Source organism: Dama dama, chromosome 26 (genome assembly GCF_033118175.1).
Source record: "Dama dama isolate Ldn47 chromosome 26, ASM3311817v1, whole genome shotgun sequence".
NCBI classification, from domain to species: Eukaryota; Metazoa; Chordata; class Mammalia; order Artiodactyla; family Cervidae; genus Dama; species Dama dama.
Genome location: NC_083706.1, coordinates 55,030,918 through 55,043,615, shown reverse-complemented (window position 1 = coordinate 55,043,615; position 12,698 = coordinate 55,030,918). Strand labels below are relative to the sequence as shown.

Below are 12,698 nucleotides of genomic sequence, written 5' to 3'. Positions count from 1 at the left end.
ACACAGCGGGTCGGGGACACCTCGTCATGATAAACACAATTCATGCTCATGAAAAATGTGACAAGCTGCCAGTATTCGGTATTCAGAATACACACCTTTTTCAACTGCTTGAAACATCATTTTTCAATTGCTTAAAACATTTAGGTTTTAAAAAAGTAATAATAATAAATGATCTAAAACATGCCTAAGCATATGGAACAGATATGGAACAAGATATGAAATGAATGAAGAAGCGCTGAGCTGGGCTGGGGCTGGAGTCACACCCCAGGCCAACAACAGAACTGCAAACACAACAAAGTAACATTGCCAAGTCATGGCCTGTAAAACAGAGCCCATGGTGGACGTTTTCAAGTCTTGCAGTGTATCAGCTACAAGTGAAAAAACAGGTGTAATTTCTATTACAACAGGCAGTGCTTCAACTATTTAGCCAAAAATCAAGAATTTATGGGAATTTTCAAAGAAGACACTGGTGGTTCTCTTATTGCTTTATTCCATTGTGTAATGCATATTGACAATATTCACATCTGACTTCCTGAAGTAGACACTGTGAAGAGTGTCATAGTGTTCCTTAAAATTGTTTTCATTAAATACGTGCCAGTGTTATGACTCTTCCTGAGTTTATAGATCTATTGAAAGAAATTAAAGACGATGAGTGTGATGATGTGCTCATTGAAAGAGTTTCACAAAGATTTACCCCTACTTTTCCCTAACTCAAGCATTTCTGGACATAAAGGGAATGTTTGCCAAATGCTCAGTAATCAAAGCCACAAACAGCAGTGGGACAGATGTTTTCTCCCCAACAGCACACTGTAAGAAGGAGCTAAACCTGAAGCTTAAAGCCTTCATATAGAAACTTCTGACTGGGACTTCTCTGGTGATCCAATGGCTAAGACTTCATGCTCCTAATGCAGGGGGCCTGGGTTCGATCCCTGGTCAGGGAACTGGATCCCACATGCCACAACGAAGAGTTTTCATGCTGCAACTAAGACCTGGAATAGCCAAATAAGTAAATACTAAAAAAAAAAAAAAAAACTTGTGACCTAGCTAGACAGGTATGCAAATTTATTTGCAATTGAAATTTTTGGAATACAAATCAATAATAATGATATTACAAAGTTTCCTAACATGAATAAACAGGCAGAATGCTTTAATAGTAGTAAACAGTATTATGTATTCCACAACCACTCCCAAGTTGAAGCAGTACTTTTCCATTAAGGCAATCATTAACCTTTGATGTCAAGGTTAATACAATTGACTTGAAACAATGTGGGTGAATTCATTTAACTTTAACGGTTGTTGGTTTTGGGGGGTTTTCCCCTAGACTTGTGGAATCTTAGTTCCCCAGCCAGAGATTGAACCCCGGATCCCTGCAGTAGAATCATGGAGTCCTAACCACTGGACCCCCAGGAAAGTCCTTGATATAATTTTGAATCTGATATGCTTTTCCTTCAAACTCTTTTTCAAAAGTAAACTACTTTTGTCAATGAGAATGCAGATGATAAGGAGAAGGATTTTTTTTTTTTTTTCTGTTTCTTTTTTGGTACTTGATTCAGTTCTGGAAATTTTTTTCAGTTTGGAACAACTTGAGTGTGTGAGTATACTTTTTTAAACTATAAATGCTATGAAATTTAAATAGAGATCAAGTATTGGCAATCAAAGTTTAGCATCTAAATTGAGATGAATTGTAAGTGTAAAATACACACCAGATATTGAAGACATAGTATGAAAAAAAGAAAATAAAATATTTCTATAATATTTATTATTGAGGCTTCCCTGGTAGCTCAGCTGGTAAAGAATCCTCCTGCAACACAGGAGACCCCAGTTTGATTCCTGGATCAGGAAGATTCACCGGAGAAGGAATAGGCTACGTGCTCCAGGATTCTCAGGCTTCCCTGCTGGTTCAGCTGGTAAAGACTTCGCCCGCAATGGTGGAGACCTGGGTTTGATCTCTAGGTTGGGAAGATCCCCTGGAGGAGGGAACGGCTGCCCACTCCAGTATTCTGACCTGGAGAATTCCTTGGACTGTATAGTCCGTGGGCTTCCCAAGTGGCGCTAGTGGTAAAGAATCTGTTGCCAGTGTGTGAAATGTAAGAGACTTGGGTGTGATCCCTGGGTTGGGAAGATGCCCTGGGGGAGGGCACGGCAACCCACTCCAGTATTCTTGCCTGGGAAATCCCATGGACAGAGGAGCCTGGTGGGCTACAATCCATGGGGTTGCAGAGAGTCAGACATGACTGAATGACTTTCACATATATTGAAATAATATTTTAGATATGTTGGGCTAAATAGACTGCATTATTAAAATTACCTTCACCTGTTTCTTTTAACATTTTTAATGTGGCTACTACAATACTCAAAGTTCAGATTGTGGTTCCTGTTACATTTCTACTGGGCATCACTGATCCAGACTGTCATCCTTCCAAAGGCCAGAGGTGTGTGGGAGAGAGGCATTCCATCGCCCTGCTGCCCTGCTAGGGCTTCCCAGGTGGCGCCAGTGGTAAGGAACCCAGCTGCCAATGCAGGAGACACAAGAGACACAGGTTCTATCCCTGGGTTGGGAAGATCCCTCAGAATAGGAAATGGCAACCCACTCGAGTATTCGTGCCTAGAGAATCCCATGGACAGAGAAGCCTGGCAGGCTATGACACACAGAGTCACAAAGAGTTGGAGACACTGGAGTGACTTAGCACGTGTGTGTTGTCCTATTAAATGTTCCACTTACTGGAGAAGGGCTTCCCTGTGGCTCAGCTGGTAAAGAATCCGCCTGCAACGCGGGAGACCTGGGTTCGATCCTTGGGTTGGAAAGATCCCCTGGAGAAGCGAAAGGCTACCCACTCCAGTATTCTGGCCTGGAGAATTCCATGGACTGTAGCCCATGGGGTCACAAAGAGTCGGACACGACTGAGTGACTTTCACTTACTGGAGAAGCTGAGTCACTTCCTCAGAGTTCCCCTTAACTAGTCCCGTTAACAGTTTCATTTCCAGGGAACTGGAAGATGTACCACAGGCCTAACTGGATTCAGAATCAAGAAGTGGGGTGGACTGTGGGCCCGGTGCTTCCAGGGGGCACTTAGAGTGGGCCGCGATGCTGAGCGGGTCCAGCTGCACCCCTGACTATAAACTGGCATTGCCCCCTTTCAGACAGACCTGGGAGACCCGCCCTGTGGAGACCCAGTTCCATCCCCTTACTAAATAAATCAGGCCTGCATCCTTGATGATCGTGTCTGCATCAGTATTTTACGAAGGATTACAGACCAGAAAAGAGGAGGTGGGGCACTTCCTTGGCAGTCCGGTGGTTAAGACTCTGTACTTCCATTGCAGAGGGCATGGGTTTGATTCCTGGTCTCAGGGGACTAAGTTCCCACAAGCCACCTGACAAAATAATAATTCACTAGGGATTACACACTGATGTTGTCTTAATTCTGCCATTCCTTCATATTTATTCGCTGAGCTCATTCTAGAAAGAAGAGCTTTCCTCTGTGACTAGGGCTGTCTGAAACAGCTCGTACAGATAAATGCTTCTTCCCCTTTAGTTACCTGAAGTGGTACACTGATTATGGCAAACGAGTGTACAGATTTTTGCTCTGTTTATTTCTCTATGCATCTTATTTTTAATTTTTATTTATCTTATTTTTTGGCCTCAACGCACAGCTTGTGGGATCTTAGTTCCCCCACCAGGGATCGAACCCGAAACCCCTGAAGTAGAAGCACAGAGTCCTAAACACTGGACCCCCAGGGAGTTCGTTTTGCATTGTTTTAAATATTTATTTTCTCTGTTAAGTTTTTAAAGACTAACTTTGTTGGGATATAATTCATGTATCCTACAACTGACCCCTTTAAAGTATACAAGTCAATGGTTTCCAGCACAGTCACAGTGGTGTAACCATCGCTACAACCAATGTTGGACCATTTCCATCACCCCAAGAGGAGAGCATGGATGCATTAACATCCATTTCCAAACCCTCCCAGCAACAGGCAGCCACCAGGCAACTTACTGTTTCCATAGATTTGTCCACTCTGGATGCTTCATACAAGTGGAGTCAAGGATAAAGCAAAAGTGGAACTCGCTAGTCGTGTCCAACTCTTGGAGACCCCTTGAACTATACAGTCCATGGAATTCTGCAGGCCAGAATACTGGAGTGGGTAGCCTTTCCCTTCTCCAGGGGATCTTCCCAACCCAGGGATCGAACCAGGCTCTCCTGTATTGCAGGCGGATTCTTTACCAACTGAGCGATCAGGGAAGCTCAGAATCAAGGACTTCGTGTCTGGCTTCTTGTACTTCATCAGTGTTTGCAAGAACCGGCCATGTAGTAGCACGTCTCGAATATTTCATATTTACCAACTCTCAGTTGATCCAACATTTGCGTTGCTCTCACTTTTTCGCTATTGTTTATAACGCTGCTATGAGCATTCCTGGCCAAGTTTTTCTGAGGACGTATGTCTTCACTTCTCTCGGGTGTGTGCCGAGGCGTGGAACTGCTGGGTCACAAGGCACCTCTGTTTAATCATTCGAAGAACTGCTAGACTGTTTGCCAAAGCAGAGGCACCATTCTCTTTTCCCTCCAGCTGTGCACAAGGGTTCCTGTTGCTCTGTACCCTAACACCTGCTGTTTTCCATTCTTTTTGATTGTAGCTATTTTGGAGAGTGTGAAGAGGTATCTAATTATGAATTTGATTACCATTTCCCTGATGGCTAATGCTGCTGAGCATTTTGCATACGTTTACTAGCCATTTGTGCCTCTTCTTTGGAGAAACATCTACTTGATCTTTGTTTTTTTTTTTTTTTTTTGGCCACACCTCACGGCGTGAAAGATCTTAGATCTCCAACTAGGAATTGAACCCAAACCCCCTGCACAGAGTCCTAACAACTGGATCACCAGGGAAGTCCTTCTTTGCTCATTATTTAACGGGGCTATTTGTATTATTGAGTTGTAGAAGTTCTTTAAATATTTTAGATACAAGTCCTTTACGGATATTTGACTTATAAAAATAGCCCATTCTGTGGACGTTCTACCTTTTTGTTTTCCCTTGAGGATCATGAATTCACAGAATTGCTCCCACATTTCCATTGTCTAGAGTCAGTACTTTCGATCCTCAGACCATCCTGTGTTTAGCCAGGGGGAGCCCCTCCAAGCATGGCTTCCTGTTCCATCTGCATCCTCACAAAGGTAGAATTTCAGATCAGTGTCAGCAGGAAACAAGAGAGGACTCTCCAGGCTCCAGACGACCCCCGAGCCCGCCTCCACGGCTGGGACCACTCTGCCTGCAGCACCCGGGGTCTGAGCAGGTGGGCGGCCCCCACCACCCACTATGTCTGTGTGGGAGGAGGGAGCCACCGTTTCTGCAGGTCTGGTTTCCCCCAGCCTGGTTTTCAGCACACACACAGCTGAATGACCGTGCAGGAGAGGCAGACATGTGGACCCAGCCAGCTCCAACACCTCCGACCTCCCTCCGAGGACAGAGATGCACACAGACACCCTCTCTCCCTGGCGGGCTGCAGTCTGTGGGGTCGCAAAGAGTCGGACACGACTGAGCGACTAAACAACCTCTTGACCATTGTCCTTCTGGAGAGTAGATAAAACTGAGGATTAAAAGGTGGTGCGAGGTACCACCTCTCCTGAAAAAGAAAAATCAAACAAGCAACCCAAGAGCAAAAGACAGGTGGGCGGGCAGGATCCCAGGCCCAAGCTGTCCGAAGGGGGACGCAAGAAAGAAGTGGACCTGATGTCCTAAGGGGACGCGGGGGAGCAGAATCGGCTGGAGGCAGTGTCGGTCTTCCCACAGACATCACTGCTTTTCATTCTCACAGAAACTCTGCAACATGCATGATGTGATGTTTGCTTCTACTTTATAGGTTAAAGAATTGAGGCCTGAGGGGTTTGAGGGACTTGCCACATGTAGGCAGCTAAAGAGCTGGTGGGAGGTCGGCCTGAATGAAAGGTCTGAGCTCCTCCGGTGCCCTGGCTGAAGGGCTGGAGGCAGGAACCTGGGTCGTGACCCCCGCCCCCGCCCCGCCCGAGAGGGACAGTCTGTAAGAGCGCCTTTCCAAAGGGCTCCGTGGGGAAGGAATTTGGGGACTGCTACGTAGAATAAGCGTGTTTAATGATCCCATCATTCCCAGGACCTTTGTAGACTCGGAAGAGCTACATTAGAGAATAACCTTGTCTGATTCGAGTAAGTTTTCGAATACATTTTACCTAGAAAACTGCCCTCACCATTTTCCCCCTGAAACTCTGGACGACACAGGGCTGGGGAGGCTGCCTGTGCTCAGGTTGTGTGAAGCCTGCTTCTCCCGTGACCAGCAGCCGCCACTCTGGGTGATGGCCAGGCACCCCGGGGGGGACTCAGCCCCTCTCACCTTTCTGGGGCCGGGCTACACCCCTTGATGCTGGAGCCTGAAATGGCGCACATTTCAACCGGAAAGGCCAGACAGTGACGGTTCTATTTTCTTTATTGCTTTGCCATTGATTCACTAGCAAATTACTGAACTGCTAGGCAGAGTGAGGAGCCCTTGCTGTGAAAGACTCTGGGATTTCTCTGTGCTGAGTAGTACCGAGTAACCTAGGAAGAACAGCTGGAACCTGGGAAGAATCCGAAAGGATTCCCCAAGCCCCGGGGGCAGTGCTGCCGGGGGCAGGTGGGAGGGCAGGGGCTGGCTTGGCTGAGATATTTTGCCTTCGGATTCGAAAACATACTTTGGCTTTTGAATTTAAGTGTCAGGGCCCTCTGAACTCCCAAGATTCTCTGGTTTACTCATTTACCACGTTCTTTAAATTATTATACTAAGCTAACCAAACTGACCTGTGCCTGCCTGACCGGAACCAAAGAAAGGCATATTTTATTTGGCCAAAATAAAAAATGGGCAACAGGACAAAAACACTTTAAAATTTTTTATTTTACCGAAGGATAGTTGATTTACAATGTCAATTTCCACCGTACAGCAAAGTGACTTAGTTATACGTATATCCACATGCTTTTTCATATTCTTTTCCATTATCGTTTATCACAGACTATCGAAAAGCTCCCTGTGCTATATGGTGGGACTCTGTTGTTTATTATTTATAACACTTTTATCATCCACTAAGTACTTCAGAAGTTGCCTCTTTCATCATAACAACTGAAGAACAGATGATAAGATTACTAACCTGTGGAGTTCAGTGCGTTAGCTTGTAATTAGATCTACTGTTTGCTTTTTTTTTGTTTTGATAGTTAGGTAAGAAACTGCAGCTTGTTTATCTCACATGGAAGCTCTTCTACTATACAAATCATCTCAGAGCCACATGCCTTGAAACCCTCCAGTGGGACACGCAGACAGGGGACCGCCCCCCCCCCCCCCCGCCCCCCCCCCCGTCCCCCCACCACACGACAAGCACTGACTCTGCACGTGGTGTGTGTAAAGAAGCCGGCACAGCGCTGGCAAGCTCGGGCTTCAGCACTCTCGGGGCTCGGCGGTGACTGCCTGTCCTGGACCCGGGGGAGCCTGCCAGATTCCCACAAGCTGAAGCGTTTTGCAGTCGCTTCTGCAATCCTGAGCCCCAACGGAGCATCTTCACTTCACACCCGCAGTCCATGCAGGGACCTCGGGGGGGTCGGCCTTTCTGAAGCTTTAGGAAATAGCGCAGCTGGGTTTCTTATCTACTGCTAGGACCTCTTATACATCAGACCATAGTGCCAGCTCCATATTTAAAGTAGCAAAGATACTCTTAACATGAAAGAAGTCCTTCTCTTTGTTCCAACATTTGAAATAGTGGACAAAGTATGTTGCTCAGAATAAAAGAACTGGGTTCAGATCGCAGGTGAGCTACTTACCAGGACATTTTTATTTTGTTCTTTTCTTTCATTTACACTTTTAAAAAGAGGTTGTCCAAGCAACTGTTCCTTCCCTCAAGCTCTGGCAGAGTAGCGTCTCATATACTCTGTCATCCATGGGTTCTCTGAGGAGGCAGGCTTGACCCGCCTATTTTTCTCCACATCGGCAGAGTGAGCCCGCTGCCTCTGAGCCGCCAGCCGCCTCTTCTCCACCTGCCTTCTGCTCTTGGCTCGCAGTGCCGATTCACGGATCTCCCGCACGGGGGCAGAGGCGCAGACGTTGTGAGTTTTCTGGCTTCCTGTGTCCGTCTGTCTCTCTCCCCACCCGTAGAGGGCTAACGGGTGCTTCTCTTCTTTTATCTTAGTGGATGAGCTCTGAGGACTCTCCTGCTGCCTCGGGCAGCTAAGGCACTTGGTGGTTGCTGAGGGTCGGGACCGCTGGCTGATTTTTCAGGGTCTCTCATCCTGATCTGTCGTTGAGGTTTCTCTTTTACATCTTTCACTGGCAGTGCTGGCGGCGCCGCGTCCTCCGCGTGCACGGCGTCCCTGGTCTCCGCGTCCCCCGCGGCCTCCACGCCCCGCTCCTCCGGCCCTACGCGCGCCTCAGGCTCCGCGGGCGGCGGCGGCGAGGCCGGGACGCACTGGGGCGCGGGGGCCCCGGTGCCCGACGACGCCGAGTCGTCCGAGGCGCCGGCCTGGCCCCAGTCGTCCCAGAGCCAGGGCGCGTGCGCCTGCTCCAGCAGCCGGCGACCCAGGCGGTAGTGGCGCAGCGCACGGTAGCACGGCCCGTACTCGTCCCAGCGCGCCTCCTGGTAGCGCTTCATGTACTCGCTCTTCACGCCGCTCCCCGGGGACATGGTGCCCCGCGCCGGCCCCGAACGCCCGCCTTCCGCGCCGCGCGGTCGCCTACGGAACCCACGACACGACACAGAGGCACGCCACACCCCCACCAGGACATTTTTATATTCCTTTATCCAGCATGCTTTTTCCAGTGGTCATGTACGGATGTGAAAGTTGGACTATAAAGAAAGCTGAGCGCTGAAGAATTGATGCTTTTGAACTGTGGTGTTGCAGAAGACTCTTGAGAGTCCCTTGGACTGCAAGGAGATCCAACTAGTCTATCCTAAAGGAGATCAGTCCTGGGTGTTCATTGGAGGGACTAATGCTGAAGCTCCAATACTTTGGCCACCTGATGTGAAGAGCTGACTCACTGGAAAAGACCCTGATGCTGGGAAAGATTGAGGGCAGGAGGAGAAGGGGACAAGAGGATGAGATGGTTGGATGGCATCACCAACTCGATGGACATGGGTTTGGGGGACTCCGGGCGTTGGTGATGGACAGGGTGGCCTGGCGTGCTGCAGTCCACGGGGTCTCAGAGTCGGACACGACTGAGCGGCTGGACTGAACTGACCCAGCATGTTCCTTTGCTTGAGTACCCCAGCTCACCCACCTCCACACAACGGGAAGCCAACGGAGGAAGCTCAAAGGCCCAGCCGAGGCCCTAATGGGAAGGCGAATCATCCGAGGCCAACCAAGGGGCACAGCGGTGACTGGGCAGCTGCCCTCGGCAGCGTTTCTGCGAGCATTCTCACCGACCGATGAAGCTCTCAGGGCTGCTCTCTGGACCTCCTGAGGCTTTGAGGCTGCAGCTCCAGGTTCCTCTACCAGCTCCGTTCAGAACCACTGCTCATAAGGGAAAGAAAATCTTAGGGAATAAGACTGGACCACTGAGATCGGGGAGCCCAGATGCAGTTTGATTTTATTTAGAAAGGGCTTCCCAGGTGGCGTTAGTGGTAAAGAACCCCCCTGCCAATAGAGGAGTTACAGAAGACCCAGCTTCGACCCCTGGGTCGGGAAGATCCCCTGGAGGAAGAAATGGCAACCCCCCTCCAGTATTCTTGCCTGGGAAATCCCACGGATGGGGAGCCTGGTGGGGTTGCAAAACAGTTGGACACAACTGAAGTGACAGCAGCAGCAGCTGAAAGCCATTCCAATTCCTTACACTCACCTTCTGAGTCAAAGAGGAGGAGGAGGAAATAATGTTTGAAAAGTGCTTCCTGGTCAACAAATGGTTGCCCTTAATAATGATATTATGAACAATCAAGACTCCTTTGTTTCTTTTAGGTCATAGTTCCTACTGCTACCATGAAGCACCAGTGGAATCTAACAACCTTCTTGGTGTTATTATACGATTGTGAGATTGTGTAAAAAGGTATACTTCCACAGAAGATCAAGGTTACTGTAACCTGTAGACACCCTCAGCTCAGTCGCTCAGTCGTGTCCGACTCTTTGCGACCCCATGGACTGCAGCACCTAGGCCTCCCTGTCCATCACCAACTCCCAGAGTTTACCCAAACTCATGTCCATTGAGTCGGTGATGCCATCCAACCATCTCATCCTCTGTCATTCCCTTCTCCTGCCTTCAATCTTTCCCAGCATCAGGGTCTTTTCCAATGAGTCAGTTCTTTGCATCAGGTGGCCAAAATATTGGAATTTCAGCTTTAGCATCAGTCCTTCCAATGAATATTCAGGACTGATCTCCCTTAGGATGGACTGACTGGATCTCCTTGCAGTCCAAGGGACTCTCAAGAGTCTTCTCCAACACCACAGTTCAAAAGCATCAATTCTTCGGTGCTCAGCTGTCTTTATGGTCCAATTTTCATATCCATACAGGACTACTGGAAAAACCATAGCCTTGATTAGATGGACCTTTGTGGACAAAGTAATGTCTCTGTTTTTTAATATGCTGCCTAGCTTGGTCATAACTTTTCTTCCAAGGAGCAAATGCCTTTTAATTTCATGGCTGCAGTCATCATCTGCAGTGATTTTGGTGCCAAAAAATTAAGTCTGTCACTGTTTCCATTGTTTCCCAATCTATTTGCCATGAAATGATGGGACCGGATGCCATGATCTTAGTTTTCTGAATGTTGAGTTCTAAGACAACTTTTTCACTCTCTTTCACTTTCATCAAGAGGCTCTTCAGTTCCTCTTTTCTTTCTGCCATAAGGGTGGTGTCCTTTGCATATCTGATGTTATTGATAGTTCTCCTGGCAATATTGATTCCAGCTGTGCTTCAATCAGTCCAGCATTTTTCATGATGTACTCTGCATATAAGTTAAATAAGCAAGGTGACAATATACAGCTTTGACATACTTCTTTCCCAACTTGGAACCAGTCTGTTGTTCCATGTCCAGTTCTAACTGTTGCTTCCTGACCTGCATACGGATTTCTCAGGAGGCAGGTGGTCTGCTTTTGCCATCTCTTGAAGAATTTTCCACACTTTGTTGTGATTCACACAGTCAAAGGTTTTAGCACAGTCAATAAAGCAGAAGTAGAGGTTTTTCTGGAACTCTTGTGCTTTTCCGATGATCCAACGGATGTTGGCAATTTGATCTCTGGTTCCTCTGCCTTTTCTAGACACCCTAACAGAAAATAAGTCTGATTTAATGAAATGATTGCTATTTCAATTCTCAAAGGCATTTCTTTTCTTCTTTAATATTTATTTTGAATAGATAGCATATGTTCGTTGTACAAGTTTCAAAAGGAACAAAGGGTACACAGACAATAGTTAGCCCCCAACCTTCACCCCCTTAACATCCTTAGTGTCAGCCATTGCCAACATTTCTCTTGATCTTTGGAAACACAAATTTATATACTTTCTTTGTCTCAATGCACAAATGACTAGCATACTACACACATGATTCTGCACCTTAATTTTTCCCCTATTTATCTTAACGATCTTTCTGTTAGCACAAGTTCCTGTGCCCCACACACTGAGGCCAAACAAACAGACACACTGGCATTTGGAGGAGAGAAAGGTTTACTGCAGGGCCAGGCAAGGAGTTAGGTGGCTAATGCCTTAAAAAAATAAAAACCCCCGAACTTCCTGAAGGGTTTTGGCAAAGCACGTTGAAAAGCCAGGTGAGACAGGGGAATAGCAAGGGACAGTGACCACCTGGGTGGTATCACAGGGATTACCTTTATCAGTCCTTTGGCTGCATGCAGCCTGGGGCTATATGCTCACAGTAGTTAAATCTTCCTTGTGGTGGGGTGTTTCCATATATATAAAGCAACCCAGGAAATGTGCATTAGATACTATTATCTGGTAAAGCAGAGAATGGGGGAGGGAGGAAGGCCGCTCCCCAGGAGGCCCCACAGAGTCCTGCAGGCTGTATTTTCATACCAGAAGGCACAGTCCCCTTACCTTTTAGGCATTCCGTGGAAAGGACGCAGGCAGATTTCTTTGACTCGCTCCCTTTGGTAGCTATGGAAATCGTTTCCCATCCTCCCATATTAAAAAATAAATAAATAATAGTGGTACTTACGTTCCAGTTGATGTCTTTGCCAGAGATGCCCCAGGGCCTCTGGCTCGCAGCCCCTCCCTGCTCTCTCCCCAGCAAAGGCCTTTAATTGACTCATTCCTCTACAGTTTGGGCCAGTGTAAAACATTCACAATAAAAACAAAAAAACCCAGGACAGCCGGGCCCTCCCACGTCTCCCTCTCCCCGCGGCTCGCCCCGCACGTGGCTCTGCTGTTCCAGCGTCGGTCGAGATTGTGACCGGCTCTCCTGCCCGTGCAGAGGGCGGCTTCTGGGGACGCCGCTTGTCCGGACCCTGCGGCCACTGCAAAAACCCACGAGAGGCGGGTAGAGCGCCCCTGCGGGTGGTGGGGACAGACTCGGGCGCCAAGAAGCTGTCACTTGCCGCCCGGCGCGCGCCGGCTCGGCTGCCTAGCAACCGCCAGCCAATCGCCGCTGGGCCCCAGCCGTTTTACGGCAGCGGCCCTCCCCCTTCCCCCCGCGCACCGCCTACGAGGGGCGGGGCGGAGGTGTGCAGCGAGCGCCAGCCAATCGGCGCCGCCGTCTCGCGCTCAGCGCCCTCCCGTAGGC

The 12,698-nt window shown here is 48.3% G+C and overlaps 1 pseudogene; it reads right to left on the bottom strand.

Annotated features, from left to right (window-relative positions):
- Positions 1 to 7,353: 7,353 nt before the first annotated feature.
- Positions 7,354 to 12,503, bottom strand: LOC133047132 (centriole, cilia and spindle-associated protein-like; annotated as a pseudogene).
- Between the last annotated feature and the right edge of the window lie 195 nt (positions 12,504 to 12,698).